The sequence below is a fragment of the Phodopus roborovskii genome, unplaced genomic scaffold (assembly GCF_943737965.1).
Source record: "Phodopus roborovskii unplaced genomic scaffold, PHOROB, whole genome shotgun sequence".
Classification (NCBI taxonomy): Eukaryota; Metazoa; Chordata; class Mammalia; order Rodentia; family Cricetidae; genus Phodopus; species Phodopus roborovskii.
The window spans coordinates 50,849,394-50,877,381 of NW_026126511.1; the positions used below are offsets into that span (position 1 = coordinate 50,849,394).

The window sequence follows — 27,988 nt, forward strand, 5'->3', positions numbered from 1 at the left end:
GGCACTCCAGTGATTCTCCTTGCAGAAGATGCTTTCACAATTGTTGGTAACGATTATCTCTACATGCTTTCTGCTATTCTATGATGACTATTCCTGGAGCTAAAAAGGGCCTTCCTGTGCTGTTGTGGGAACAGCACCAGGTTAGGAGGGGGAGAGATCACGGTGGATATGAATGGCTTGCTTTGGAAAGAATTGATAACTGGGTCTGATTGGTGAGGTGTGTCTGTCTAAAATAAGTGTTATTAATAAGCAAAGCCTCTTTCATTGAAAATATTTTGTCATACACCATATTCCCACTCCCTTCCCTCATCTCCTCCCAGATAAAATATAAAATCATAAACTATATTATATAAGCAAAAGATCAGTAAGATAAAAACACCCAAACAAAAACCCTCCAAAATTACCATTGAGATTGTTTGGTGTGGTCATCTACTGCTGAGTTTGGGGCCTGCCATTAAGTGTGGTTTATATGGGAGAAAGCCAATTTTTCCTTTGTAAAGACTTTCAGATGAAGATGGCTTCTTTGTTAGAGATGTGATCTTCTGTTCACTCCCCTCTCTCAGTGCTGGGACCCCATCTGACTTGGGCCTGTGTAGAGACTGTTCATGCTGCCACAGTCTCTGCAAGTTCATATGTGGTCAGTCCTGATGTGTCTGGAAGACACTTTCCTCAGAGTCATCCATTCCCTCTAGTTCTTAAAGTCTTTCCCCCTCCTCTTCCAGGTATTTCCCTACACTTCGATGGAGAAGTTTGATGGAGGCATGCCATTTAGGACCAAGTTTTCCAAAGTCTCGTACTCTCTGCACAATGTCTAGTTGTGTGTCTCTGTATTACTTCCCATCTACTATAGCAGGAAGCTTGTCTGATGATGGCTGGACTAAACACTGGTCTATAGGTATAGCAGAATGTTGTTAGGAGTCATTTTATTGCTATGCTCCTTCAGCAGAACAGTAGTATTTGCTTCCCCTAGGTTCTTTGCTTATCTAGTCTCAGGTTCTTGGCCACCCAAGAAGTAGCAAGTATGGGTCCCATCTCATAAAAGAGGCCTTAAATCTAATCAGGTAGTGGTTGGTTACTCTCACATATTTTGTGTCACTATTACACCAACACATCACACAGTTAGGTTACATAAGAGATTACAGGATTTGCAGCTGGATTGGTGTTTACCTTTCTCCTCTGATAGTGTGACAGTACCTGCCAGTATCATGAACACTAGTCAGTAGGGATGAAGGCTCTGGTAAGTCACCAGCTCCACTTCTTCATATCCAGTGAGATACGTAAGTGTTGCTTCAGCAATAGAGCCTCACCATCAGTTTGTGAAGAGCAGACAATAACCTTGGCAATAGTTTGAGTGGTTTTGAAGTTTGCATGGACCAACAACTTAATTAGATGTAACACATTCTTGGCATCTTTCACTTTGTGGCAAGAAAAGTCAAGTTGGGGTTCCCCTGTGCCTGTTATTTGGTGACTCCATTTAGATTTATTTCATATATGTATATATTTTAAGAAGCCTCTATTATAGTAGGCTTCCACATGCCTTCCCCTCAAATGGTCTCTTTCTTTTTAGCTGTCTTTCCCTATATTGCCTTCTTTATTTCCTTTTTCCCTCCCATGTTCTGTTTTTTCCTCTCATTCCAGTATCCCTCAACTCTCTATGGCGTGGTTTGAAAGAAAATGGTCCCTATAGGCTCATAGGGAGTTGCACTATTAGGTAGTGTGGCCTTGTTGGATTAGTTGTGGCTTTGTTGGAGGGAGTGCACAGCAAGGGGTGAGATTTGAGGTTTCAGAAGCTCAAGGCAGTTTGCTTCCTGCTGCCTGCAGATCAGGATGTAGAACTCTCAGCTCCTTCTCCAGCACCATGTCTGCCTGCATGCGGCCATGCTTCCGGCCATGATAATGGATTAAACCTCTGAACTATAAGCCAACTACAATGAAATGTTTTCTTTTGTAAGAGTTGCCATGGTCATGTGGTCATAGTGTCTCTTCACAGCAATAAAAATAATAACTGAGACACTCCATAACTATATATTCAATTTCCTCTCTTTGGAAGATGCTTCCCTCCTGACTAGTCTCTTACTAGGTAATTAACCTCTGAGGGTACAGGGCTTGTAGCATACTAATTGAAGGCTTAAAAGTTAACATCAACATGGAAGAGAATACATACTATATTTTCCTTTTGGGGTCTGGGTTACCTCACTAAGGATTTCTTTTTCTAGCTCTGTTAATCTGTCCATGAATTCTGATTTTTTTTAACAGCTGACAAATATTCCATTGTCTAGTCATTGCTGATAGACATCTAGGATGTTTCCAATTTCAGACTATTAAAAATCGAATAGCAATGAACATAGATGAGACAGTATCTCTGTAGTAAGGTGTAATGTTCTTTGGATATATGCACAGGAATGTGTGCTGGCTATGTTTATGCCAGCTTGACACAGCTATAGTCATTTGAGAGGAGGGAACCACTGTTATGAGTAGGGTTTTTTCCTACCGGCCTGGTCCCACCTCCTTGCCAGACACACTGAGACTCTGTATTAGATATAATTCTGTTGGCCACTTACTAGTTTCTTATCGGCTAGCTCTGTCTTAATTATTAACCCATTTCTATTAATCTAAGTACTTCCATGTGGTCTTATCCTACCAGAGAGAGTGGCTAGCGTTCTTCTCTCCCCGTACTCCATCTTGGATCCTCCTTACTACCTCCTCTCTCCTCCTAGTCTCCTAGTCCCGCCTATCTTGCTTTCCAATTGGCCAACAGTGCTTTATTCATTAACCGATAAGAGAAACATATTTACAGAATGATATCTCCCATCATCTCCTCTTTTCTGTCTAAAATAAAAAGAAGGGTTTTAACCATAGCATAGCAAAATATATCACACAACAGTTATCAAATAAAAATCACAGTTAACAATGTGTCCATTAACATTAGCAAGATTTAAATATTTTATCATCTATCCTATCTTAGTGAGTCTAAGGTCTTATATGTAACTTATCTTTAATTTTAACTAAGGGATACTATAACCACAACTATCCATCTTCAACTCCATCAAAGACCACAGAAGGATAGTATATAAACTCTAGAAATGACAGAGACAACTTGCCGAAGTTCTTCTGTAATGTTCCATCTTCAGCCTATAGGCCTATAGGCCATAGTGTGTCTGGCAGACTCCTCAGCAAAGCAGGAAACTTTAAACTGTCTTCTTGTATTGGCAGTTTGTCAGTCACTTTTCTCTGTGTCCTGCAGAATGTCTAGCAGACTCTTCCATGAAGCAGGAACCCTGTAGCACTGTCCATCTTGTATCAGTTGTCACTTTTCTGTGGGTCCTGCATGTCCAGTTTATATAGCATAAAGTCAAACAGTCTAGACAAGAGCAGTATCTTGCCCAAATGGCTAGTCTTGCCATATTGGAAGCAAACTCCATAACAAGTTTCTTCACCATCTTCCTTTCTGATACAGGTGGTGGTGTCAGGAGCAGTTATGCCTCATTGTGAAGAAAAACCCTAAACCATTTTAAATGTCATATTTTGTAGATCTTTGAAATGTTTGAAGAATGCCTATCCATCTCAAATACATCTGTATATATCTAGAAAACCTAACTAACATAAGTTTTGACTATTATAGGTAAAACCTAACTGAAGTTTTGAGTTTTATAGGTAACTATCTAAAATCTGTACTAAATTTTATATTGCATTTCTAAGCGAGCTATATAAACACAATACCTAAACAAGAGGAGAAATATACATATCACAAAATTGACCTTAAATTTGTATCAATAAATGAAAATCCATTCCAAAACAAAGTATTCATATCTATACCATAATCCCATTTTTACCTTTAAAGATATTGGTTGTGATCATTAACCATTTATAACCAACCCCGTATACCTGAAAACAAACATTTATAGAAAATATTTGGGAATTTGGGCGTTGTTCTTTCCAAACTGCTTTCTTCTGGTAGGGGATGCTGTCATGGGGATCCTAAGAAGACACAGAAATCTTAGCTGTAGTCTGAAAGGCTGTCTTGTCCCAACTGTTATGAATGTTGGTTCACCTGGAACACTGTTTCAGGGCGTCTTGCTTGATCAAATCATGTTAGTCTGGAAGGAATCCACAGCTTTTCATTTTCTGTGGAAATAAAAATAGAAATCCTTTTCCCCAGTAACCTGTCCTTGGACTTAAATTTTGGAGTTAAAGCATTTTTAAAATATATAAATTGGATTAATCCAGCAGCATTTCTTTTATCAGTTGTTATTTCCTCAGCAGTCAAACAATTTAAAGACAACAGGATAGCGTATAGTATCCAAAGTTTCTCTGTGCTTTCCATCTTTACATGGCATTTTTATTGCTCTATTTCTTCTAGAGACAGGGTTTCTCTGTGTAACTTTTATCTGTTCTGGAATTAACTCTGTATTCCAGGTTTACTTTGAAATCATAGAGATCTGCTTGCTACTGTCTCCTGAGTGCTGGAATTAAAGGCGTATGCCACCACACCCAGCTACTCTGTCTTTTTACTATTCTTTTTTAAACCATTTTATCCTGTTTCTTTTTCTCTCCCAAGCCTATGTAAATTTTAAAACACTGTAAACCTTTAGAGGTTTTTCTTAACCTGAATCTGTCTTTACTGTAAATCTTTATCTTTTTGTGGCCATGAGTCTTTTATCTGCTAAACAACAACATTGCTAAAATGAAAGCCATAGCTGTATTAGCAGCGGTCTATCCAAGATGGCGGCAGGTACTTTTACCATCAGATTTGAGAGTTGTGCTCACTGCCTTGGAGCGGCATCCATCCAGCTGCCATCCAGCAGCATGTTGCCGGCTTTGAGATGTGGTCACTATCATTTCCAGCTCTTGTATATACCATTCAGTTGTTAGCAGAGCTCTTTAAAAGCCTTCTGGGTTTTTTTTTTTTTTTTTTTTTTTTTTTTGCCACTTATGCTGAGTCAGGAAACCTCCCTTAAAGGAGCCTCCCAAATTTCTGCTTGTCTCTGGCAAAACAGAGTCCAACTGAGAAACATGCTGCTACCAAGAAGTCTTGCTTGTCTCTGTTCTTTTGTTTCTAAAATGCTTTCTTGAGCTTTTGTTAAGTTTTAAGTGGAAGTTCTTCGGTCCACATTGGATGCCATTATATTATGAGTAGTTTTTTCCCTGCTGGTCAGGGGCAACTGCCACGCCAGCCCCAAATAACACACTGAGATGCTGTATTTGATATAATGCTGTAGGCCAGTTACTAGTTTCTTATTGGCTAGTTCTGTCTTAATTATTAACCCATTTCTATTAATCTAAGTACTTCCATGTGGTCTTCTTATCTTACCAGAGAGAGTGCTGGTGTTCTTCTCTCTCTGTACTCCATCTTGGATCCTCCTCATTACCTCCTATCTCCTCCTAGTCTCCTAGTCCTGCCTCTCTTGCTTTCCTATTGGCCAACAGTGCTTTATTCATTAACCAATAAGAGAAACATATTTACAGAATGATATCTCCTATCAAACCACAATTGAGAAAATGTGTCCATAAGATTGGGCTGTAGGCAATACAGTAGTGCATTTTCTTAATTAGTGATGGGTAGGTGTCCTAATTAGGGTTACTGTTGCTATGATGAAACACCATGACCAAAGCATCTTGGGGAGGAAATGGTTTATTTGGCTTAAACTTCCAAATCACTATTCATCCAGGCAAGTCAGGTCAGGAACTCAAGCAGGATGGGACCCTGGAGGCAAGATCAGATGCAGAGGCCATGGAGGGGTGCTACTTACTGGCTTGCTTCTCATGGCTTGTTCAACCTGCTTTCTTATAGAACCAAGGACCACTAGTCTAGGTGGAAGTGTTCTCTAAGCTTTCGCAAAGATGTTTTCTCACAGCAAATCTAAGTAAGGTAAAACAGCAGTAAAAACTCTAAGACACACAGTTTCTTTCCAAAGTGGATTGGCTTCCTCAACTTAAATGATGGCCTTTGGTGGAGAGGCAACCATTGAAATTCTTGTGTTAGACAGAATATTGGACTGCAACCATCAAATCTTTCACATCTTAAAATCCCTCTCAACAGTTGGCCCCTTTTCCCTGTTTCTTCCTTCGCTAGTGCATGCAGTAAATCTATCTGAAATGATGATAAATCCTGAGTCTCCGTGTGTTTCAAGACAAATGATTCATCAGAACTCGACTGAGAGTAGAGTATCACCTGGGGGCTCTTCACTGGGGAGTGCAGTGTTCCATGTTAAGGCTAAAGCCTTACCATGGTCCTGACATTGCTAACCCCATGTCACTTACTATGGAAATGCTCATGTCTATATTATGTTCACTGCCCTAAGTCAGGAGACACTTCCAAGGCTAGAAGAAAGCTCTTCTGGCACAGAAGTGTCACTAATTTTTCCCCCCTGGCCTTGATGAAAATTATAATGATCATGGTTTCACCTGCATTTTTGTAAAGATGAATTAGGAAATGTCTGTGGAGCATAAGGGTATCTGGCAGAAAAACAAATTCCCAGTGAGCCCAGAAACAAGTTGCAGAAGACAGTTTTGGCTGCAGTTGGTACAAAGCAGAGATTCTGCAAAGGCTCTTTCCCTCCTCATGTGTGGATGTAGCTCAGAATGTAACTTGAGAGTGTAGAGTACAGCACAAGCTTGGAAAATACTGAGAGAGGGAGAGGGGGTGGGAGAGAGGGCAAAAAAAGGGTGCAAGTACACAGAGGAGCCTGGGACCGGAACCCAAACATGAAGAACACAGTTAAGTAATTTGGGAAACGTGCATGTTGGGAGTGCCATCATCTCCCCTTCTGGGATCATTACATGAGCTTGGTTGGTTTCAGACTTGTTCTAATGCAAAGCATCATGATCACACTTTCTAATGGCCTGGAAAGCCTGGTGCCACGAGGGCTCTTGGAAAAGCAATCACAGGCAAGCCTCCAAGCTCGTTTTCAGTCTTCTCTCATCTCTTAATCCTCAGTCTTCTCCCAGGCCCTCTCTGTCTCTTGGAGCGTCTTGCGTGGAATTGTAGCCAAAGACATTCATAAGACTGAATCGCATTATGGTTTTCATGTCTAAATATTCTTTTATGCATAAGTAAAGTTAACAGATGTTGGTCTCTGGTTCTTTTCCTTCACTTTCCCACCCATTCTCTTACCCCACTGCCCAGTCTCAGGTTTCATAGTACTTGCTATGACTTGCTGTGACTTTCAGAATTGAACACTCTGTATCCAGGGCAGGAATACTGTTTCTACTTAGGTTGGGTGAACAGCATATCCAGGGGGGATTTGAGCACCTCCTGTGCATTTTCTCAAAATTTTGACTGAAGTAAACGAGATAAACCTTGTTTATATATCTGTCCTCACACTTCTGTTTAATTAAAGTTAAACCTGCATTGTTCTATATTTTGAATTTTATATGTTTTTGTAGCATCTCAAGAATAATAGCTGGGTGGTTCTGGCATACACCTTTAATCCCAGTACTCCAGGGGCAGAGGCAGGTGGATCTCTGTCAGTTCAAGGTCAGCCTGGTCTACAGAGATAGCTCCAGGACAGCCAGGGTGGTTATACCCTGTCTTGAAAAATAAAGTATTGCTTTCAAAACCAACTTAGGAATTTTCCATAAAAGAGAGAGGCTTCTCGGTTTAGCAGGATCAAGCATTCTCCAGGAAATAGGGCTATAATTTCTTATTATTGCCCTGAATATTTTTCTGTCATTTTCTTCTAAGACTTGCTGTGAAAGAAATGCTGTTCCTGTCAGTCACAAACATTCAGATTCACATGTACCTGAGTTAGGCATCTGGAGCATCGATCAATATCCCCACCTTATATGATCATGGCACTATTGTAAGTCTCCATGCCCTTTACATACACAGGACAGCAGGCTTATCATTTCCTTATGCCTTGGTGACTTTAGTTGTCTTAACAGTTGACTTAACCAAGATGGAATAACTGAAGATGAACCAATAGTAGTTTGGTAGGCATGTGTGTTCGTTTGAGTGTAATTTCCTATATCAACAAGTAAATGATCTCCTGCAGTTCTCTCCTAATTTTCTTTCCCTAATTTAGTTGATTAAAAAACAGGTTTAAAAGATCTCTTGAGAGCAGAGGATCTCCATTGACAGTTATAGCCATAGAAATGAGAAACTTTAGAATGACGTGCAGCTCTAGTAGTATTGGTTATTTGATCACTTACATGTTCTCAAATGAGTATAGTAGCAATTCATTACCATTATATCATATTTCCAAGGGGGAGGGTTAACTTTGAGCTATAATATTTGAGCAATTTTATCCCAAATTTAAGGAGTTTCTTTAGGGCAAATAGCAATACCTTCCAAACCAGTATGGCCATATATTTCCAAAATAAACTACTCCACAGAAGAAATAAGAGAGGCATCAAGAGAAGAGCAAAAGACAGGTGATTAAATAAATAAGCGTGGATTGGATGATAAGTGGATAAACTATGAATGGCAGGACAGTTATGAAGATGGATGGGTGAACGGATATATAGACAGATTGGTAGAAGGACTGACAGGTGGAGAGATGGATGGGCAGATGGATGGACTGATGAATGGTCTTTGTGAATCAGCATTCCATCAACCTTGGTCCTCAGCTTTTCTGAACTGAGACTGGATTGGGTTGTAGAGGAAAACTAAGGCCCCACTGAGTTAACTTCTATTTGCATAATACATTCTTTCCAAAGTCAATTTCTTCAAAGAGTTTTTTATAAAATCTATTAATAATATTCATATCCAGATAATTCTTCATTCTTTAAACTCTAGGTAACTATGGTTGTTTGAATGAGAATGGCCTCCCGTAGGCTCATATGTTTGAATACTTGGTCCCTACTTGGTGGAACTGTTTGGGAAGGATTAGGTGGTCTGACCTTGTTGGAAGACGTGTGTCCCTTGGGGATGGCCTTTGAGCTTTCAAAGTCTATTCCATTTCCAGTTAGCTTTCTTTCACTGTCTTGTGTCTGTGGAGCAGTGTGTAAGCTCTCAGCTGTTGCTTTAGTACCATGTCTGTCTGATGCCATGCTCTCTGCCATGATGATCATGGACTCCTGCCCTCTGAAACTGCAAGCAAGCCCCCAATTAAATGCTTTCTTTTATAAAGATTATGGTGTTTTATTATTACAACATAAAAGTAACTAAGATAGTAACAAAAATTACTACCATCACAATCTTCCACAAAGCCAAAGTGAAAGCATCCCTTGTATTGTCCATGTGTGGATTCCTCTTCAAACACATGCCACAGGCATCCTGCACTTCTCATTTTCAAGTGTGGCTCTGTATTTTTATGTTATTTTCACATTTTTATCTCACCAGAGACCTTTAAAAACACAGTGGTAACAATGACTTTGCTCAAATAGATGCAGAGCTAGCCATTTCCTCTTTTTATGCCTCTTTTTGAAGTTGAAACTAGACTAAAAAAATATTGTTTCTTTGATTTCCTGCCAGATGTGACTGGTGCCCCTTTGCTAATCTAAAAAATTCCCAAGTTGAAGTTCAGCACAATTTAAATATATATCACCTAAAACTCCATTATTATGTTTTATATTATTCTGTATATAAAATATGGGGCCTAGGCTTTTTTAAAAGTAAGTGATTACTTACTTAAAAGTTAAAAAATAATATTTTCTGTTCATATTGAATTAAATAAATATTGGGAAAAAAGCTCCTGGAGAGTTTTAATCTAATCTTACAGAGAAATTAGTCATAATTTATAAGAAACAAATACAATATGAAAATGAGTTATATTTCTTAGGATAACTGGGCTGTAGAACATAAACTTCATTTATTTTTACTATGTTATCTAGGGTCCTCATTTTAACATTTTATCTAAAGATCTCTATAATTTCCCTTAAAGGTTTTCTGTGTTGAATAAAAAATTCTAATACCAACCTTTCCCAGGCTACCTAGCTCCAGGAGTCTCTAGGTCATAGGTCCCCAGTCTTTGAACATTTGGCTCAAACTTCCACCATGCACCCCGCTCCTGGTGCTGTCAGACATGAGCTGATCTCAAGCTTTGTCATAAAATCTTCTTTTTGCAGTGGGTAGTGGTCAGTGGAGAGATGCTTAACTCTGGGAATAGAAGACTTGAGTGCTCAGCCCTAAATAGCACATTGCACTACCAAGGCTCAGGAAGCATCACAGAAGAGGAGGAAAAAAGAATGCAAGAGCTGAAGGATAGAGAGGAGAGCTATGAAATGCTGTCTTGGACATGACATGCTTATGGCAATTATGAACTAACAGCAGCTGTGGTTACTCACCCAAGATCAAGCTAGCCCCAATCCCATCATTGATGGCGTAGACGGTCTCCAGGTTCTATCCATTACTGAGGAGATATTGGCAGCGCTGGGGAAGAGAGCACTGTTCCTTCTTGTGGGTGTGGCTACTAGTATGTTTCCACTGCTCCAGTGAATGGCCCCATACCCATGCACATACAGACAGCAGGAAGAAGACATGAAGTTTGTAGCAGGCTGTGTTGGGAGAATATGAGAAGAGTTGGAGAAGAATATAGGTGACTATGATCATATATATATATATATATATATATATATATGCGCATATATGTATGTATGTATGTCTCAAAAAAGAAAAAAATTAAAATACCACCAAAGTGCAAAGGAGTGTGTGTGTATGTGTGTGTGTGTGTGTGTGTGTGTGTGTGTTTGTACATGTGCAGGCCATAGGTCAACCTCAAGTGTTATTCCTCAGGAGTCATCCACCTTATTCATTCTGAGACATTGTCTCTCATTGGCCTGAGTAATCACCCATTAAGCTGGGCCTGTGGACCAGTGAGCATCATGGACCTGCCTGTCATTGCCTCCTCCACACTGGGGTCATAAGTGCACCATCACACCTAGGTTTTAAAGGGAGGTTCCAGGGATTGAACTCAGGTCCTCCAATTATTGAGGCAAGAACTTTGCCAAGTGAGGCATTTACCCAACTCACAAGGACTTTTTAGTTATTGCAGAGAGGATATTGAACATCATGTTAAGTTTCTTCCCAGGGTGTTGAGCATCAGCTGCTTCATATAAGTGTATTTCACATGCCACAGCTCTCAGGTTATCACACCAAAGACTTCTGGTGTGTGCTCCAGATGGCTCAGAGGAAAGGGAAAGACACTATCTGTGTTGGTTTTTTCCCCACAAGGAACAGCTCAAATATAACTTTAAGAAATTTTAATTTTAAGACACCCGTTTTTCCTGTCATTCAATGGTTCCCATTTTCAAGTGACAACTTTTATCTATTACCTTATTTTTAATGGTTGTTTTTAATTTGTGTTTGAAAATACATACGTTTGCCTACATGTATATATGTGTACTGTGAAGGTGTCTGCTGCTTATGGAGACTAGAAGAGGGTGTTGGATGTCCTGGAACTGGAGTTCTAGACAGTTGTGAGCCAGCATATGGGCTCTGGGAACTGAACCCAGGCCCTCTGCAAGATCAGTCAGTGCTGAAGAAACTGTCCAACTTTAAATATTTGTCTTTTGCTCTATGAACTGGATGGAGGTGTATCAGCCTTTATCTAACTGCTCACCCACAGCAACAAGTCCTACCTCAAAGCTCTGTTATGATGGCTGAAACAAGTTCTATTCCATAGAGTTAATGCTGTTGTGCAAAAGCAACCACGGCATCACTTTGTGATCTGTCAGGTGTATTTGTGCCAGTCTCTGTGTGCGCAGGACGGTGATCTGTGGATCGTCCATGGCCAATCCTGCCTCTGCCATCATCTCTAATGGCAAAATGAAGCTCACTGGGATGCCCACCACATGTGTACTGATTGGGTTTCTATGACACTGGCCCAGACTAAGAAGATATAGGAATTGGAGGAATCTGTCAAATCCATCTTGTTCCAAGGTTTCACAAGGACTTTCTTAGAGCAGGTAGAACTGGCAAAACTTCTGATAACCCCTGAATCTGGACTCCAGTGACGATTCTCTCGTGTCCTTTTCCTCATCATTTAAGTGATTTTCAAGAAGTTCTTCTGTTAAAGAGGGTTCCATGGGCGAGGAAAGGTCAGAGGTGAGTAGTAGTCACCTTTCTCTTAGATTTTAAACACAAAGCCGGGGTCAGCTTCAGTTCCTACAGTCTCCTATCCAGCTATCCCCTGTATTCTCCACTTGTTTGACTCAGCATCCCCAGATCACATGACTCTGGCTCCAAGGCTGGTGACGCCCTAGCCAAACACAGGTGTCTATGCCAGGAATGTGTTGCAGGTGAGAAGCTCTTCCTCAGAAATCCTCACAGCCCTTTGGAACAGGAGATAGAAGGCATTTCTGTTAAGCAAACAGGAATTCTGCCTACAAGAGAGCACATACAGGGCTCTGCTCAGGGCCATATGTGGTCTGTGGGCCCCAGGGCTTGCTCCAGATAGATGGAACTTCTATGTCCTTGCCTCTCTTCATCTCATCTCTAGTACTTTGAAGGCTGAGTCCTTAACAATCAGTTTTTGTCTAAGCTTTCTCAGTCTGTTAACCTTTCCTGTTGGATGTCTTTGTGAAAGTCATGATGTACAGAGCTCCTCTACAAGGATCAGAGAAACTAAAGGAAGTTTGGGAGACCTAACAAAAGTGGGGATCACACTAGTGCTTCCAGCTCCCACTCTACATGCAGGCACACACACACACACACACACACACACACACACACACACACACACATAGAGCTATACACGTACACACATATGTACCATATAAACGCATGTAAGTACACCCATGCACTAATGTGTACTTCCTGCATGCAGCCCAATCATCTTGAGACTTTCACTGACCCTAGTTATTTCAGGATGTTGAGAATCCTTTCTCAGTCACACTATTTATGAACTTTTGGAATCATTGAAAAACAAACACCAGTAAGCTCTTTGACATTCCATGGGATTGTAAGGTTTGAGATTCTTTTGGAGGGCGGTATTTAATATAAATTTTACAAAACTTTTAGATAAATGAAAAAATTAACAAAAGTTGAAGGCCACCTAAGGTCCCTTAAAAGCATGCACTGGCCAGCTGTGGATGACAATGGATCACATGTATAGCAAACAATGAGCCGCCTCCCCCTTCATCAGCTTCTGGTGGGTTTTCCCCTAATGCAGGGGATGGGTGGGGCCACATCCTGACATAGTCTTCTGCCTTCTGGAGACAAGGAAGAGGCCTGGAGAAACAGAAGGGATTGTCTTGCAGAGCTAACTCCATTGAGAAGAAGGCTCTGGCTTCTTTCTTTCTGACACACACGTGTGTTTGACTGTTCTCTCTTGTCAAAAATGCTCCCTTCTTTTAGAATGTAAAGGCAATAGTTGATTGTAAGAAATGTGCTTCATTGAACTGGCTGTTATGTAAAAGCTCAGAACCCTGGGTTGGAGTTAGAACCAATGTCAGCTTCATGTGAACATGATGTTAGAACACAAACACATTGCTGGATGACACAGAGTTTGGGGGGAGGGACACATATCTGGGGAAAAGCCAGGACCAGAGACATTCTCATGGAGTGAGGTCATGAGGTCTTTGTTTCTAAGGGCAACTCCTAGAAGGTGGGAGGATGCATTGATGAAGGATCTCTAACCACCTCTTCTTTCCCAGCATCCACAGAGTCCATGCAAACTGCATGTAGGCCCCCCTGGAACTCATTATGCAAAACCAGCAAGGGAGTAATCAACTGCTGCCCCTGTTACCTTGAGCCAGCTGCTGGGGTCGCCAATCTGTCCTGCAGCTGCTGGCTTAGAGGATCATCTAATAGAACATCTTGTCACAAGCAGTTTTCCGGGTTGTTAACATTTTTTTCCCCAAAACAAAACAGAACAAAACTGTGCACTATTTTTTTCCTTTTGAACAATTTTTTTTTTATTTGGATGGATTTTCTACACTGAATGTAGACTTTCTGTCCCAGTACACATGGGCTTCAAAAACACGGAGGAGAGCTCTCTGCTGGCATCTAGGAACCTTTCAGGACAGACTGCCTCAGAAGTGATTACTGAGTACTAGATCCGCCACAAAGAAAAAGTAAAAAAGACTTGATTTGGGCTAAGTCTGTCTTGGGTTACAGGCTTCATGGAGAGCTGTTCCTCCCTTTGGCCTGAGTGACCTCTCCTGGGCAGACTGAAGATCAAATGCAGGCTAGCCCAACCGAAGTCTAGAACAAACTCTCAGAAAATCTCAGTCCCTCAGGCAGCTAAAATCTCAACCCCTGTGAGACCAGCTAGGATTATTTTCTTACTTCATTTAATCAGCCAGTTGATAGATTGAATGATGGGGTCATTATGTCCAGTGTGAAGTAATTTTAGAACAAAAATTATGCAATAGGTTAGATGACAGCTCAGTTTATCACCCCCAGTGCACGAAGCGCTCCTAATGAGATTATCTTTGGGCTCCAACGGAAAGAAATGTTCAGTTCCCAGGTGCCCATATTTTCTGGAATAGATTGAGCGAAGCTCTCCTGCTTCCTCCAGCTGGGAAATGAATTTCTTAGGTTTTCCTTTTAAAGTATCTGTTACAAGGCAAAAGTTTCACTGATTAATACCTCCCAGGGCCAGGGAGCTGGCGAGGAAGACTGGATGAGCTTTATCATCTGACAGCCTATCAAACCACTATCGTTATTTTCATGCTCAGATTAGTCAAGTAGACAAGTTTCCAGACTTGCAGAATTGACTGAAAATCTGGGAATTGGTCCCATTTTAAGAAATGTCCTCAACATAACAATTTTAGGTGCCTTGTAGTGTGTGTGTGTGTGTGTGTGTGTGTGTGTGTGTGTGTGTGTGTGTGTGTGTGTTAAGGCATAATATTGCTATGTAGTTCAGCAATTCTACTACCTCAGTCTTCTATAACTGCTGGGATTAAACCCATGTGCCTCTAAAATACTGTCTAATTTAAAATGTAACCAAGTATAGCATATTAGTGTTTCTTTGTGACTTCTCTATCTTTGTTTGCATGGTAGATGGTGTTTATTGTTTGGACAGGATCTTACTTCATAGCTTCAGCTAATCTCAGATTTACAATTTTCCTGCCTCAGTCGCCTCCTAAGTGTTGAGATCAGAGGCTGGCAGGCTATGTCTGGCTCTACAGATGGTTTTCCTGTTAAAATGAAGAAAGAATCTTAAAGCTATTGTATGTATGTATGTATGTATGTATGTATGTATGTATGTATTATTATTATTATTATTATTATTATTATTACAAAAATTGAGCAAGAATATCAGCAATTCTCATTTGAGTAATTTGGATGTGGAATGGCCACCAAGCCATTTTTATCCCAGGCATTTTGTTACAGTGCCAGAAAGACTAACAAGTAGGTAGGCTTTGGTAAGAGCTCAAACACTGGCTGGCTCACCTATGGTTGAACAGATCCCCATCTTCTCCAGCAGTGGAGGTCATCTATAGGTGGTCAGCAGTGAACTTTTTGTCATGACACCTATCCATTCTCTGAGCCCTCTAGCATTTGCTACTTCTAATACTGCCCACCTTCCTTCTGAAAAAAATGTCTTTCTCAAGATACTTATCTTGAGAAGATGTCAACAACCTCAGACTGAGCTGGCTCAGTGTTCACCACCATGGAGAACATAAAATGTAGAATAAGACTAAGGCATTTGATGCCCTGGGCTGTCCTTGAGCATGAGGTGGGAAGACCCCAGCCAAATCACATTCACCTCATTTCTTCCCTCATGGTAGCCTTTCAAAGTTTTCGGCATTCCATTCCTACTGATTCCCCTGCCTCATCTCTATTTCTCCTTCAAGTTTTCCCAATCTACCTTTTCTCCAAAGCAGAAGAGCAAAAGGCAAAGACTAGGCTGATATGGCACTTTAAAAATTACATTTCTTAGTAAAAATATAATTATACTTTACAGGGATATTTGAGTACTACAGTTTTGATAAATATACAACTACATAAAAGATAAAAAATACTTCAAAATAAGCCCAATATATGAGTAATAATACTTAGTGTCATTATTATTGTTATTATTATTATTTGCTAACTTGAATAAGCTAAAGTTATCTAGGAAGAAGAACCTCAGTTGAGCAAATGCCTCAATCAGACTGCAAGTCTACAGTGCAGTTTCTTGTTTAATGAAGTCAGAACAGGGTTCTGGATCCCCCAAGGCTGGAGTTTTACAGATAATTGTGAACTGTCATATGGATTCTGGGATTTAAAATAGGGCATCTATTGCTGTTAACCACTGAGAAGTCTTACCAGCTTCCTGAAGTTTTTTTTTTTTGAGGGACTCTCAATCTTCCCTCTGAAACATCACAGTAAATACCTCCTTCTTCTGTTCCATTCCAAGCCAGGCACTAAAATGTAAACCCAGTATTTTACAATGGGGCTAGTTTTTTTTCTTAAATAGCTTTATGATAAGTATTTTGCTTTCTGGGACATATCATCTATCCCATGACAATCTAACTGCCACTGTAATGCTAAAACAGCCACACATTATAAAAAGATGGCAGGACATAGTCCCATAAAACCATTTCAATGAATAGGCATGGAGTTGGTGGCTGTCCTTTGCTAGCCCTTATTCTCTGGAAAGAATGACAAACCAGCTAGAAGGGAACATTCTTGAACATTCACTGGAAAGGTTTCTAGAAAACGAGATAATATGAAGTTGGCTGTAGTGTGCCAGAGAGGAGAAAGCTCCTTTGCTCTGTGAAAGACCCAGTGTTTCTGAGGCCACTTGGCTATGAAAAATAAAGTTCAGAGCTCCTACTATCTCTCTTCATGAGAAAAATGTCTGCTAGGTGGAACCCAATTAGAGTTTCTCTATTATAGAAGTCTTTTTAAAACAACTGGTTCACGTCACAGTAAAGAAAGAGAGGCTGGAGTACATGTGAGGGGCTTGAGGGAGGAAAGGGAAGTGGGAATGATGTAATCTACCATTAAACAAACCTAGCTGTTCAGCAAAGCTTTATTCCATGGTGATTACGCTAAAAGGAATAGGAGGGTGACTTCAGGAGGAAAGAAGTGGTCGAGAAAGGGTTGCAAGAAAAATGTCTCACGAGGGAGGTTGAAATCTTGAACCAATGCATTCTCTGGTTGGGAAAAATGGGTGAAGCAACCTAGATGCTACTTCATAGGAAACAACCCTGTGACAGCAGAGTCCAGGAAGACATGAGAAAATAGCCAGAGACGTGAAGGCCAAAATGGAGACTTGGCTTTGCCAGGAGTGTGGAAGACTGAACGGGAAGCAGAATTGGGAATACGTGAGTGGGAAGAACACTTAGGAAGTGAAAACCAGTCATGTGGCATTATATGTAGATGGATAATATACAAGGAACCAAGTAGATGCCAACAGCTGGTGTTCCCTGGGATGCAAACCTAAACAGCAGGATGAAACCCCAGGGATATTACACAACATTGTAAATATAAAACATCTTGACAAACTTGACAAAGAATTGAACTCCTACTTGTTGAAGCTATACTACCCAGTAGAGATGAAAAATTTAAGATAGCATCCTACAAATTCTTTAGCACTGTAAAGGGGTAAAAAGGTGAAATTCATTTTAGTAATGTGTTGTGTTCAGCTGGACAAATCTAACATATTTTCCTTTCAATAAGTGATATACAATGTCACAACTGAAATATTTTCATTGTTTGTATTGGAATCTAGTATGTGTTTTATATTTACTATGAACCATAATTTGTGCCAGCCATATATTAGTATAAAATATTTAAATATAGAAAGTTCTCATAAATATATAAAAAGAAAAGTCTAACAATCTAATAAAAAGGGGGAGCCCAGTATTAATTTACTAAAAGAGAGAGTTTCAAGTTAATCTAGTAGAAAATACTCTCATTTCAGACTGACAAGCTGAGCCCAAGAGTTAAGGGAGAGCATCTCATCTTCTGGTGGCTAGAAAGTATCTCAGTGTGTGGCAGTGTGTATCCAGATAACCAGTAGACATCTATCTTACCTAGCACAATTAGTTTTACATTATCAATGAATTATTGAGTTATTATTTATTCATATAAACAAACACTAATGTTTATTTATTAATATTAGCAATGTTAGCAATGTTAGCAACAGAGCGCAGGTAAAATAGACCTTAGAATGAATTGTCTATGAAACAAAAAATGGGTGGGTAAAAATTTGATATCACAAGATGAAAGGTTATATAAGTTGTGGTTTAAAAGAAAACGGACCCCAAAGGGAGTGGCACTATAAGGAGGTGTGGCTTTGAGTAAGTGTGGCCTTGTTGGAGGAAGTGTGTCACTGTGGAGGTGGACTTTGAAGTCTCATATATGCTCAAGCCATGCGCAGTGCCTCAGTTTATCTCCTGTTGCCTGCCTGCCTATCCAGCACCATGTCTCCCTGCATACCACCATGCCCTACCATTATGATAATGGGCTAAACCTTTGAAATTGCAAGCCACCAGATCAATTAAACGTTTTCCTTTATAGGAGTTGCTTTAAGATACTGGCTGGTTCCAGATCCCGACTGCCCCCGAGAGAAGACTCACACAGGTCCCAGTGTAAGGAATCAGGCATTATGCTGGCCTGCCCCTGTCACCCGGCAGAGTGCACTCAGGCAGTATCCTGGTCAGCCCAGGGTTCCATGATTGTGTAGTCTGTATGCAGATGAAAAGAACCCCTTTAAAAGAAAGATCCCTGCCCACTTACGCTCTTTCCCACTCCTCTCTTTCCCGCTATTCCTCTGGAGCAGACAGGACGATTCCTGTCTCCCACTTCTCGTCTGTCCTCTTTCTGTCTTTCTGTGCCTCTTTACCTCTGCTCTCTTTCCTTCCCCCACTCCCCTTTATAATAAAACTTCTCACTTAAGCCCTGTCTGCCTGGCATGTTTGTCCCTCCTCCTCGGTCACCCTCGCCTGCTATGGAATCTGCCAAGGTTCCCCTTGTGATTTATCATAACACCCAGGCTCACTGGTCAGGTTGGTCCCTACTGGTCTGCCAACTGGCTAACAACCAGTTACAAGCTTAGTCTGTAGGTGGGATTACTAGCAGACTATTACAGGGAAATTGAATAGCCACTAATTACACCACTGGAGGAACAGAAGAACCTAGACTCCTAAGGTCACTGAATTCAACCTTGTGATTCCCAAATTGCTGTGGGGATAATGAAGCCACGTGATGCTGGGGTCTTACTCATTACACGGAATTATCAGAACTTGATGTTAGACGAGGGTTTTCCAGACACTACACATGCATCCACTGCTAGATGGTTTAATAGTTAAGTTTTAACCCCCAGTACACTGATAACCCCCACCAACACCTCGTGCTGTTCTGATTCTGCCTTCTTGAGAATATGGCCCATGAGGGGAGAAAAATGGGTGAGATGTTTTAGTACCAACCAGAAGAGGGCAGTGTTGAGTCGCTAATCTCATTTGAACTAATCACTTAAATTAGCAGGACCTTCCACCTTCTCCATCATAAAAACAAGATAGAAAAAGGCTCACAAAGGTGAGAAACACAGGCTTATGGACACAATGTTGAAGAGTGACAGGCTGGTATTCTGTAACATTTGGAGTGGGAGCAGGTGGATGAATGGCGGGGAGATGCAGAGACAGGAAGGGCCCTACCCAGACCCCCTCTGCTGAACATGCTGGTCTCTTCATTAGCAATGGGGGTTGGTTTTAAATTTGCTTTTACATTTCATTTATTTTACTGTTTCTTTAGTGTGAGGTGTGTGTGTGTCTGAGTGTGAGAGTCTGAAGACAACTATCTGAGTAAGCTTTCTTTCCATCATGTGGACTGAAGAAATTGAGAGGGGGTTACAGGAAGATCAAGGCTTATTGTGAAGCACCTTTACCCGAAGAGTCTTTTGGCTGGTCTGATGAGGGAAGTCCTTCTGTATATATGTTTCTCTAATAGGTGATGAATAAAACACTGTCTGGCCAATGAGACAGGAAGATAGATGGGATTAGGACAAGGAGAATTCTGGGAAAGGTAGGCAGAGAGATCCTGCCAGAACAGTCACTATGTAGGTTGCCAAAGGAGTAACAGGTCAGGCCCCTTCTCTGGTAAGATAAGACCATGTGGAAATACTTAGATTAATAGAAAGGGACTAATAATTAAGATAGAGCTAGTCAAATAGAAGCCCTAGTCATCAGCTAACGGTTTTATAATTAATATATTGTGTCTGTGTGTTCATTTGGGGCTGAAGCGGCTGTGCGCTAGGTGGAACCAGGCTGGAAAGAACCTCAGCAACACTGGTCCAGTGTTGGGAGTTTAAATAAGCGAGGGTAAAGGGGTTTTCTTGCAGGTGATATGTATCACAGAATCAGAATCTGTGATGGCTATTCTTGGTTGTCAACTTGACTACACCTAGAATTATCTAAAATCCGTGCTGCTAGGCACACATGTAGGAGATTTGGCTCATTTGAAGTGGGAAGACACACCCTAAATCTGGGCTATGCCTTCTGCTGGCAGCCTATATAAAGGACATGGAAGAAGGAAGCTCTTGTGCTTTGCTGGCTTGTTCTTGCTGGCAAATTCATTCCTTCACTGACACTAAGGCCCACTTCTTCAGGACTCAGGTGAACACTGAAGACCAGCTAAGACATCAGCTGTGTGGACTCAACAACTACTGGATTCCTGGACTTTCTGTTGGGAGACAGCCATTGATGGAGCAGTTGGACCCAGCTAATATGCCACTCTAATAAATCCTGTTTAGATACATATCCATTCTAGCAGTTCTGTTTCTCTAGAGAGCCCTCACTAATACAGTTTTTAGTACCAGGAATGGGTCTAGAGCAAAAACAATTATACAGATGAATTTTTAAAGTATCTGGAATAGACTTTCCAATTTGCTGAAATCTACAGTTACTGTAGCCTCTCCTATAAGCTTGGAGAATACTAAAAACCTGCACTGTAAACTACTTAATTAAAAAAATCTTATCGAGGCAAATGCATTTGATTATCATGATTCACCTATGGTGAGAAGCAAGCGATTTGTTGAATCCCTGTATAAAACTTGTGACCATGTGTGTAAAGATATCAGTGCTGGCTGGTTGCTTGTAGCATCGCTGAATAAGTTGACAAAGGAAAAGAATGAGCTCTGTGATAAAATTAACCAACTTCTAGTATCTCAAGATACAGTGACAAAGGAAATGAACTCTAGGTTTGTGTAAACAGTCTAAAAGTTTTCTAAGTGTGCCCTGAGAGAGAATCTTCTTGAGCAGCCACAGAACTCAAGTTGTAGAAAATAGAACAAAAGCCCTCATAAGGTTGACTGAATTACACCTAAAATTTGAGTCTCCACCTTAGGCTGCTGGCAGTTAAAGTAAGGGTAAAGAAGGGTAAAGAATGGTATCTTAGAGTTTGAGATGGAGATGTGTGGGAGGACCCCACTGTAGGCAAGGACTTTGAACCCTCAGATTTTCAAGTGTTTATCTCACCTGAGGAAGTAGTCACCACAGCCTCAGCAGAAGATGTGTCCCCAACCCCACTGCCTGAAGTGTTGCTCTTCCTGTCTTTGCCTGATGAAATTAATCCTTATCACCTGCTAGACCAGAAGTGACTTTTCCTGAAGGAGCTACCAGGGAAGACAATACTGATGTCCCCCAGGGCCCAGCAGTAGTTGCCTCTAGACCTATATTAAGGTTAAGTAGGCTCCTAGAGGAAAGATAAAAAGTGCAGTCCAGAGGAGGTACGCCACACAGCCAAGGAACTTAGTGAATTTGCCTATCATTCAAGCAGACATTTGGGAAATATGTGTGAGAGTAGATTTTAAGGGTTCAGGATAATGGTGGAGGAAACATAAAACTGGATCAGGCTGGGTTTATTGATATAGGCCCACTCAGTGGAGATTCTATGTTTAATGTGGAAGCTTACACACTTTTTAAAAAAGGTGTACAGTTACTATAATGGGCAGCATAGACAAACTTATGTCCACAATGGCCTGATCTATAATAGGCAGAACAGTCAAAGTGAATTTTATGCTGACATGACTCATATGGGTATTTGGTACTAGCTAATCAATCATGGTGTTTCCAAGCATGAAATAGACATAGATAAGATGCCTACTGAATTTTTGTTTGATCTGTGTAAGGGAAAAATTCTCAAGGAAAAAACAAATAGGTACATTTGATCATGGCAAGAGAGAATCTTAGCTATGACGTTAGCCAAAATTTAATTAATTACCTGACCTCCTTGGTCTCAATGCTTCTTGGGATCTCCTGAAATCAGTGTCAGTTCTGATACAGTGGTCAATAGAGCCTGGGGAGTCAGATTGTTTTCTTTCTCCCAGTGTATAGTCATCCTTATAAAAGGCAGCAGGTCACCCTGGGGAAACACTGGAGAAAGGTAGACAGTAAAATTCGTAGGTATTTTATCAAGATCATTCCTCAGTGGAACTTGGCCATCCCTTCATTCAAGGGGTTCTGGGTCTGAAATCTGAAACCTTCCTGTGTTTATTCCCACAGTCCAGAGGGGCGATTGATCCAGATTCTCAAGGGGAAAATGAATTGCTTCCTCATAATGGAGACAAGAAAGATTATGTGTTGAATGCGGGAGATTAAAGTCAATGGGAAACTACAACAAACAATCCAAGCCAGGATGACAAAAGGCACAGGCCCATCAGGAATGAAAGTGTGGGTCACCCCTCCATGAAAAGAACCAAAACTTTATCATTGCTTGCTGAGGGTGGAGGAGATACAGAATGGGTAGTAGAGGAAGGCAATCATAAAAAACAGCTAATGTAACTGAATGTTTCTTTCATATCTTGTTAAGAATGTGTTTGTGCCGACATTTGCATTTTCTTTCCTTGCGTTCTTTATCATGTAATATAACATCAATTAAGATACTATTGGTGGTTATCATATTAAGTTTTACAATGCTAAAAGAATGTTCCTCAAAGGATATTGCCACCTCTTCTAAAATATATAATGTGTTTGTGGTTGTATATGGGATAGTTATAACATGTTAGGCATAATTATGACCTAGTTAAACATATAATTCATTTGGGATAGTTATATCGTGTTAGTTGTAATCATGACCTGGCTATTGTTTTCATTTTGGAATTAACTGTGACATAAGGGGATATTATCATGTGTCAACTTGACAAGGGGTAAGCTTGTAATGGTTATTTTTTTGGTTGTTAATACATCTGGAATCAACCAAAACCCAAGCAGCTAGGTACACCTGTGAAATCTTTTCTTTCTTGGATTATTTGAAGTGGGAAGACTCGTCCTAAATCTGGGCCATTCCCACTGGTGGCAGCCTATACAAAGGCCATGGAAAACGGAAGCTCTTGCTCATTGCTGGATTGCTTTCTCTCTTGCTGGCAAGTTCATTACTTTATTTAGAGCCTACTACTTCAGGATTCTGGCATATACTGAAGACCAGCTGAGAGATCCAGTCTCTTGGACTGAACTACTATTAGATTCTTGGGTTTTCTGTTGGGAAATAAACATTGTTTGAACAATCAGATCCAGCCTACAAGCCACTCCAATAAATCCTATCTCTATCTATCTATCTATCTATCTATCTATCTATCTATCTATCTATCTATCTTCATTCATTATTCTACCTGTTTTAAATCAGAATCCATATTTCTATGAAGTTGAAATGGCCTCCCCAAATATTCATTTCAAATTGAGAGTCACCCCCACTGTTTAGCTTACTGGTCATTCTCTGGGCCTTTCCTCCGTCAATTCACACTTGCAGATTTGCAGGCCCCAGACTGCATGCTACACAATTATCCACCAGATTATCGGGAGAATCCCAGGAGGCAGGAAACACAGAGATATCAACACCATTGATAGCTCTCTCCTCACCTCCTCAAGGGCCATGCGCCTGCTCTCCAGGATTCAAAGGTTTGAGGGTACAAAAAGCAGAGCGGAGTGTTTGTCCAAATCAAATACTTAAAGCTCCTGGCTGTTTACCCAGCTCTTCAGCTCTATTGTTCATTACCAAAGTGCTTTGTCTGAAGGGGAGGAAGGTTTGATTTGGCCTGCAGGAAAGGCCCCTCTCCATGGTTTTCATGTCCTTCTGGTGGTGGACATGTCCTTCAGGCTTAATGCTCTTTTTTTTTCATCAAGGGGCAGTTTAAGAGGAGTGGGTTGCAATTGATACCTTAAAGTTACACTTAATGAGAAGGGCGCTATATTCTTTAGAGTGTATGATCTCTTTTCAAAGCCCTGGTAAAGGGAGAAGGCTGAGTGCCTTCCTGATTTCTATACCCACTTTCAAGATTTTCTTGTGTTTGGAAGGGTTTCCATTTCTTTTTATCCCCACTCAGTTACCCAGGCTAAGCACCGCCCATGGGAACGCCTCTTGAATGAGTGTCACCTGCTGCAGCTACCAGATGCTACTTCTGTCCTTTTCATACCATGAGCCTTCCTCCCAGGCTGCCACTCCTACTTTCTATTTATCACACTTTGCCCTTGTGTGCTCCGTACAGTGTGTCAACCCCAGGGTAGGCAACTTTCCCATTAGGTGACATTTGATTTATTCTTCAAACCTAGTCCAAAAGGTCCCTTGCCAGTCTTTCCCTCAGAAACAAAACCAAATCATTTACATTCCACCCTCAGAGCTCTTCATAATTGATAATTCTTACTCACGTGTGGGAACAATTAAAGAGCAGAAGAACAACGTTTCAGCAACACAGGAGTGGGTCATCTGTGACACCATTGTTGCCCTCGAGAGAATGAAGACAACACAACGCAGGCAGCTATCATGGAGTAAAAGACTCCAAGCCCAGCAGAGAGAAGGGTTTTCTTCGTAACTTCAGAGAACAAAATTGTTCAACTACTGTCCCCAAGTCAGGGGGATCTATATAAATATGTTGATTCCCTTTACAGTAGCACCAAAAGAAGACCATATGAAAATCATTTTAGAGTTCATTTTCAGTCAATCAATCAATGTTTTTCTTAGGTAGGGACATGCTATATAGCCCTAGCTGTCCTGGAATGTATTAGGTAGGCCAAGTTGGCCTTGATTGGTGTGATCCTTCTGTTTATACCTCCCCCAAGTGCTAGGACTGCAGATGTGTGAGCTCACATCTGGTTAACAGAGTCTGTTTTAGACAAGCTCTCAAGTGCCTCAAGTTTCTGTGCTCAGTTCGATCTGTGTGGTAGTAATTAAGGAATGGGAATAGCCAGTGCTCACGAAACCTACAGGTTTGTGTAGGAACTGTATGACTGCAGGGACAGATCCCTGCGGTTCTTAAAGCGACTTCCAAGCAAGGTTGCCACCAATGCAGCCAGTCTACTGGGGAAGAGGCTGGGGCATCAGCCAAACTAGACAAGTGGGCCAGCAAATAACAAAATCCAGTGAGAGTAAATCTGAGCTGCTCCCACCTTTGAGTTTCAAAGCGGAAAACCAGAGGAGTTGCAGGAATGGAGGAGAGAGGAATACAACTCCATGAATCCAGCCAGCTAAGCTGGAAAGAGCCTGAGAGAAAGGAGGACTTGAGAGTGAGTGCCTCTCTTCGGAGGGTGAAGAGGTCAGGGCAGCACAGGTGTGACCTTGGAGCAGGGGCCTTAGAGAAGCCAGGCTGCCTGGTTAAGGCAGATGCTGGTGGGTTGGGGTGTGGCCAGAAGAACTGATGTACCCAGAAATCCTAACGAGGCTAGAAGTTGAAGTGGTACAGAGAGCCTACTCCAAGATGCCACGAGGCCAGGATCAGGCGGGTGAGTATGGCCCCACCAGCCAACGGATAGCATGACTTGGAGAAAGCCTCTCCCAGTACTTCAAGTTTAGCTTTCAATGTGAAATTTTCAGTGACATTTGTGACACTGTGCAACCCAAGTTATATACATTGTGTCACATGCACTAGTGTTATTTCCAATGAACTGTGAGAACAGAGTTACTCCACATGGATTAGATCATTTCTTTCTCTAGGTTAATTCTGCGTTTGCTAATATCAGTGCGAAGTTTCACACCTGGGCTGACTGATGTCTGTCACCTTCCAAATGGCATGTGACAAGGCTATTTGGTGTGCTCACCACTTATAAGGACACTTTGAAATTTGCCCTGTTGTACAGTGACTAGAGCCATGAACTCCCTTTAGCATGGTCTCCCCGAGAACAAATTCCCACCCAGGGGAGGGCTCAGTAGACGTTTGATGAAGGTGTGGATCATATTCCCTTGTGGTGGGACCAGTTCTCAGGGGTGAGGCTGTGATTTTTCAGGCCACATATTTTGTCCTCCCTTTGGGCTTCAGCTGATGTGGGGGCACAGAACCCAGCTCAGTACTGAATGAATGAAAACATAATAATCTTGAAAGAGTGAGATAAAACATGGAACATCAAATAGACATTCCATGTCCCTAAGGAAGTGACCCTGTGTCTATTTTATTGAGTTAAAATAATAATAATAACCCTCTTGTCTTTTTCTATCTTTCCAGTCACAGGAGAGAGCCATAGCTATTGAACTCAAGTCCTAATAAAACATAAAGTCCATCTTTAAACATGACAAAAATCTGCCACTTTTTCTTTTCCCATCTGTCACTTCAAGTTCAAAAACACCTCTGATTCTTTTGAAAGTACACGTGAGGAGAGGTCAGCATCTCGCCTGGGCTCCTTGCTTCTTTAGCAGGCTCCACACAAGGACTGGATGTCATTGGAGATTGCCTTGGGCTCAGGTGGCCCTGGTGCTTGACTCTCTTAGTGGCTACACTACCTGCCCGAGCTCAGAGTGGCGCTCTTAGAGCAGAAGCCTCCTTTCAGGGACCATGCCTCTTAGAGGCCCTCTCTCTCATGCCAGCTACTTCCCCTGCTTGAATCTAGGTTCTAGCCCTGCTTTCCCAACTCACATTCCTGTGGTTTGTTCCTGAACAACCAGTCTTATCTGGTGTGCCCACAGTAGAATATTTCATCGCCTCAGACCTGTCTTCAGGATTGGTAGCAGGCACATACCTGCTGAGCCATCTTGCCAATCCACATATGTATTTTAACTGCAAGAATAGCTCAATGAGTGAGTAGCTGCTGTTATTTAGCGATAGCCGAATGAGTGAGTAGAACATGTATATGAGATGATAATTACACTACCCTTCTTCCATTTCCAGTCTTTGCACTGAATCTCAATTCTGCAGATGACTTCAAGAACAATCTCAATCTGAATTAAGACCAGACGACTTGTGAAATACTAAAATAGCACTTACTGTTCCCTGGTAAGTTTAAAAGGAACTCAATGATGTGTAACACCTTTTGCCGGTGAAGACGTCAAGGCAGGCTTTTTTAAAATATGTATATTATAACACTCTCAAGGGCAGTTCGATGTTGAATGAAGTCAGGCCAGTGTCATACTCCTGCAATGGCATACAGTCTTTACGAGTGTAATCTTGACCCACCCCTGCCACATTGTCTCTACCGCTGTCTTCCAAGGAACGCAGCTAGCCAGGAGGGAGAACACGGGTGAACTCTATGTTCACTGTTCCCTTTCCCTTGATAGCAGCATTATTGACTGATAGCAAATGGAGTAGACACTGGACCATTGTGGCAGACATGGTGGCATGAACCTGAGTTCAAGGCCAATTTTTCTCCTCCCTGTTATGGAGCCTCTTCTCTCACATTCAAGTGTCTGCAGTGGGGGTTATTAGAGTCCAGGAGAACCCAAGAAACACATAACCTGGAACAGAAATTAGTTTTCCAAGGTGGGGTCTTCTCCAGGACAGCACTGACAGGCTTTCTACGTTTGAGGTAGCAGATAGGCAGCTTTCTGTTAATAATGGCAATTCCCCATACAAGCCAAAGACTTTACACCATGGGGCCATTTTGTGTTGTGGGGGTGGGGGTGAGGAGGGTATATGTGCAGTGGATATTCACTCCATCCATGAACTTGGGCTATCTGACCCAATAGAGGTTCCTGCCTATAAGGAGGGAGGGGGTCACACTCTCTTGGATGGTGAAGACTGGGTCGGGGACCTGAAGTAGAATGTCCTTTCCAAGGACTCTGCACCTGGATTTATCATATCTGGTACTCATGAGTGTATTTCCCCCTTTCATATCTTGATAAATCCTTGATACCCCTTAAACAAAAAACACGTAGATTTCTCATAACAGTGTGTGTGTGTGTGTGTGTGTGTGTGTGTGTGTGTGTGTGTGTGTGTGGTGTTTATGCACATGTATGTGTATTTTTGTGCTAATG

At 41.4% G+C, this 27,988-nt stretch overlaps 1 protein-coding gene across 1 annotated transcript in view; it reads right to left on the reverse strand.

Moving 5' to 3' along the window:
• The window catches only part of LOC127230298 (GTP-binding nuclear protein Ran), a 1,116,469-nt gene that overhangs the window by 296,245 nt on the left and 792,236 nt on the right, over positions 1–27,988 (reverse strand). The window lies entirely within an intron of this gene.